Source organism: Macaca nemestrina, chromosome 1, assembly GCF_043159975.1.
Source record: "Macaca nemestrina isolate mMacNem1 chromosome 1, mMacNem.hap1, whole genome shotgun sequence".
NCBI classification, from domain to species: domain Eukaryota; kingdom Metazoa; phylum Chordata; class Mammalia; order Primates; family Cercopithecidae; genus Macaca; species Macaca nemestrina.
In genome coordinates, this window is record NC_092125.1 from 113,614,450 (window position 1) to 113,619,530 (window position 5,081).

General features: G+C 40.6%; 1 pseudogene; it reads left to right on the forward strand.

Annotated features, from left to right (window-relative positions):
* The first annotated feature begins 268 nt into the window (after positions 1 to 268).
* On the forward strand, positions 269 to 1,939 carry LOC105479076 (glyceraldehyde-3-phosphate dehydrogenase pseudogene; annotated as a pseudogene).
* The last annotated feature ends 3,142 nt before the right edge of the window (positions 1,940 to 5,081 follow it).

Here is a 5,081-nt window from a genome sequence, read left to right on the forward strand (position 1 = left end):
CATCTTTTCATGTGCTTTGTTAGATATTCCCGTACCTTTTTGGTTCAGTGGCTATTCAAATATTTTGCCCAATTTAAAATTGGTTTATTTGTCTTTTTGCTATTTAATTGTCAGTGTATTTTATATTTTGGATGCAAATCTTTTAGCAAATGTATGTATGATTCGAAATTTTTTTCTCAGTCTCTGAGTTATGTTTCCATTATCTTATTGATGTCTTTGAAAATGCAAACATTTTTAGTTTTGATCATGACTCATATTTCAACTTTTTTCTTCTACCAGGAAACATTGAAATTTTGCCTAACTCAAGTTTCTGAGTATGTTAATCTATGTTTTCTCCTAAGACGTATATAGTTTGGCCTTTAAATTTAGGCCTATAATCCATTTTGAGGAAATTCTTGCTCAGGTGTTAGTTAATGGCCAAAATCATAGGACCAACTGATTTTCACAAAAGTAAATTCAATGGGGCAAAATGATAGTCTTTTAAACAAGTAACACTGAGACAACTGAATTGTCCACATGCTCAGGGAAGGTCAGCCTGCTATGTCAAGTGATGCCCATCTGACTCAACACCTATTGGCATCAGGGTTCACAAAGAATTTCTCAATATGATAATTATGGGTTAAATAATTATGGGTTAAATAATAAGCTGTAGCTCTCTGCTTCTCCCATTCGACAGACAGCCACATTTTCTTGTGCAGCGCCAGCCGCATCCCTGAGACACCACAGTGAAGGTGAAGCCTGGAGTCAATGGGTTTGGCTGTATTGGGTGCCTGGTCTCCAGGGCTGCTTTTAACTCTGTTAAAGTGGATACCGTTGCCATCAATGACCCCTTCATTGACCTAAACTACATGGGCTACATGTTCCATTATGATTCCACCCATGGCAATTTCTATGGCACTGTCAAGGCTGAAAACGGGAAGCTTGTCATGAATACAAATTTCACCACCATCTTCCCAAAGCTAGATCCCACCAAAATCAAATAGGCTGGTGCTGGCCTTGAGTACATCATAGAGTCCACCGGCATCTTCATCACCATAGAGAAGGCTGTGGTTCACTTGCAGGAGGGATCCAAAAGGGTCGTTATCTCTGCCCATCTGCTGACGCCCCCATATCTGTGATGTGCATGAACCGTGAGAGGTATGACAACAGCCTCAAGATCATCAGCAATGCCACCTGTACCACTAACTGCTTAGCACCCCTGGACAAGGTCATCCATGGCAACTTTGGTGTCGTGGAAGGACTTATGGCCATGGTCCACATCATCACTGCCACCCAGAAGACTGTAGATAGCCCCTCCAGGAAACTGTGCCATGACAGTCACGGGGCTCTGCAGAATGTCATCCCTGCATCTCTTGGCACTGTCAAGACTATGGGAAATGTCATCCCTAAGCTGAACAGGAGGCTTACTGGCATGGCCTTTCGTGTCCCCACTGCCAACATGGTGGTTGTGGACCTGACCTGCCATATGTAAATCCTTCCACATATGATGACATCACGAAAGTGTTGAAGCAGCATCGGAGGGCCCCTTCAAGGGCATCCTGGGCTACACTGAGAACCAGGTTGTCTCCTCTGACTTTAACTGCGACACCCACTCCTCCACCTTCGATCCTGGGACTGGTATTGCCCTCAACGACCACTTTCTCAAACTTATTTTCTGGTATGACAATGAATTTGGCTATAGCAAAAGGGTGGTCGACCTCATTGCCCACATGGCCTTCAAAGAGTAAGATCCCTGGACCACCAGCCCCAGCAAGAGCATGAGAGGAAAACAGAGGCCCTCAGCTGCTGGGGAGTCCCTGCCACACTCAGTCCCACGCCACAATGAGAATTTCCCCTCCTCACAGTTTCCATGCAGACCCTCTGAAGAGGGAGAGGCCTAGGGAGCCCCACCTTGCTGTGTACCATCAATACATTCTTCTGCGTTCAGCCAAAAAAAAAAAAAAAATGCCGTATTAGGAAAACTCACAAAGATTATTAATCAACAAAAGAATAGATGTATCTTACACTGATGCATAAATGGTCAGGAAATATCTGGGTTCACAATGTGAGTCTGCATTTCAGTGTAGGAAGACTAGTTTCCCTTACTATAATTTTTTATCATGTTAGCACAAGGACACAGCTTTATCAATGAAGGAACACACAGTCTTCTGGTGTGAAACAGTCTAGATTTAGATGCCAGCTGTTCACAACATTGTCTGGGAAAATCAACTGCCCAGAACCTAGAGTTTTTGGGGCTCGTGCAAAGGGTTTTCCTTTTCTTAGGGGAGAAAGCCACCCATTCTACAGAGACCTATACTAGGTAGAGTACCTCATGCTGGGAAAAAGAAAATCCCTCTTCTTGGCCAGCTTATTAAACTTCTGGGTTACTTTAGAATAATTATATCCCTTGTGTGATAGTCTTAGAGAGGTCAGCTTGGACATGAGTAGCATAAAATAGTTTTTAAAATCCCAGGACTATATGAAATAAGCTAGTGTAAGAATATTCAGGTATAAAAGGAAAAGTTTCTAGACTGAATCCTGGAATAGACATATCAACATTTAAAGGTTGAACAGAGGAGGAGGGGCCAGCTAAAGATACTGAGTATGAGTTGGTGGCAGGTAGAAGGAAAATTAGGAGGGGATGGCATTGTAAAAGTCAAGTGAAGAAAGTATTTCAAGAAGAATGTGGTCCACTACAGTGGATGCTGCTGATGCATGAATGCAATAGGAAGAGAATTGATCATTGGGTTTGGCAACATCGTAAGTAATTTGGTAAGAGCAATTTCCACACATTGAAAGTTCAACTGCAAAGTCCAACCCATGTTTCTTCTGTGTGTTGAGGAATAGAAGAAAAATGTGGAGAGAGTGACTATTAAAAACAACACTTGTTCAAGAAGTTGTGCCATGAAGATCTCAGTAAAAAGGTGTTACAGCCAGTGGAGTCAAGAGTTTGTTTTTGTTGTGTTGTCTTAAACTGCACTACTCCTTTATTGATCCTTAGCACCTTGTACAGAGTAGATGTGCAAATATTGTTGAGTGTTGGACTAAATAAACTGACTATATCTCTTACATCTTTTTATTACCATAAGAATTTGCACATCTGACATAATAGAAACTTAATACATGTTTATTGAACAAAGGAATGGAAGGATGAGTGAACAATCAAGGACTGTAGAATGTCTTAGTGCTTTGGAAAGTTAGTGCTTATGGACTAATACATAAAAGGATATAGAAGAGAATAGTGACCACAAAAATGAAAAAAGTGAGTTTCCCATACTAATGAGAGCCTGGGACTTTTGCCCAGGCCAAAGATGTTTGCCAAGGAGAAGCAATTTTCTTCCCATTCAGAGAATGGATATGAGTAGGTTCCCAGGTATTTGAAGTATACTTGAAGAGCCAGTTGTTAGAAGTAAGAAAGAATGGGCAATTCTCCCCACCATACAGGGAGAGCTGGGACCTGAGCTTTTGGTTTATATGAGCTCAACTTTGCTGTCTTTCCCAGAAGGCCTTCGAAGTGAGGAAGGCATAGGCTTTGGAAAAATCTGATTTCCATCTTCTACTTATTACTCTGTCTGCCAATTATCTTGGGAGATGGGAGGTCACATAGATGGCATTCAACCAGGAGGTCTAGGTGTTGACAATGATGGTATAGTAGCCAGACTCTAAGGTGACTCCAGTGATCTCTACCTCCTGGTATTCATTCCCTTGTATGTGGGCTGAAACTAGTGACTTGTTTTAGCCAGTATAATAGGACAAAAGTGATGAAATGTTACTTCCATGATTAGATTAGAAAGTATTGTGACTTCCATCTTGCTTTTACACTTCCACTTTCTCATTGGCTTTGATGAAGCAAGGTGCCATGCTGGAGAGGGGGAAAATATAGCAAGGGACTGAAGGCATCCAACAGTCAAGGCGGAACTGAGGTTTTCAGTTTAATAACCTGCAAGGAACTGAATCTCCCAACAACTCTGCAAGGGAACTTGAAATTAGATCTTTCCCCAGTTGAGTTTTCAGATGAAATCAAACTTTATGCTGATGCAAGAGCTCTGGAAATTCTAATGTTTAAGAACAAAATAAAAGGTAGATTGTCATACTTCCAGTGAGGTGCCTTTTTCTGTGGGAATTTCTCTTGCATTACAAAGAACATGAACCCTTCACTGAACCCAGTATGAAAGCCACAAGTAGTTTAGCAAATATTAAAATAACTCAAGTTACTAAGTGTTAGTGAAGATGTGGGGAAACAGGCATGTTATTTTTGGAAGTGTAAGTTGATGCAAATTTCTAGTGAGTATCTGACAAAATATTGTAAACTTTCACACACTTGACCCAGCAAGTCCACTTTAGAACTTTATTTTAAAGACTAATCAGTTAAGATCAGACCAAGAGGTCATATGGGACTTCTTGCACATAGAAAGCTCCACATATGAGCTCTAATAATATATTAATTGAGCCCTTTACTATATATCAGGTGCTTTACATATATTATCTCATTTAAGTTTTAAAATGGGCCTTATTTTCTATAATAGTTTTAACTTCACAACAAGATTAAGGGAAACAGCAGAGAGTTCTCGTATACTCCCACACCCAAACGTACATAACCTCCCCCACTATCAACACCCTCCACCAGAATGGTACATTTATTACAATGAATTGACCTGCATTGACACATCTTTATCACTCAAAGTCCAAGTTTACTCTTGGTCTTCTACATTCTCAGAGTTTTGACAAATGTATAATGGCATATCACCACCATTTTAGTTCCATCTGCCCTAAAATCCTCTATCCTCTACCTATTCATTCCTCTGTGCACTCTGACCCTGACAGCCATTGATCTTTTTACTGTCTCCAAGGTTTTGCCTTTTCTAGAATGTCATATGGGTGGAATCACACTGCACGTAGCCCATTCACTTGGCTTCTTGCATTTAGTTTCCTTCATGTCTTTTTGTGGCTTGATAGCTTTTTTATTCTTTAGCACTGAATAATATATCATTGTCTGGATGTACCACAGTTTGTTTATGCATTCACTTCCCGAAAGACAATTTGACTTCTTCCAAGTTTTGATAATCAGGAATAAAACCCCTATAAAGATCTAACCAGCCAGG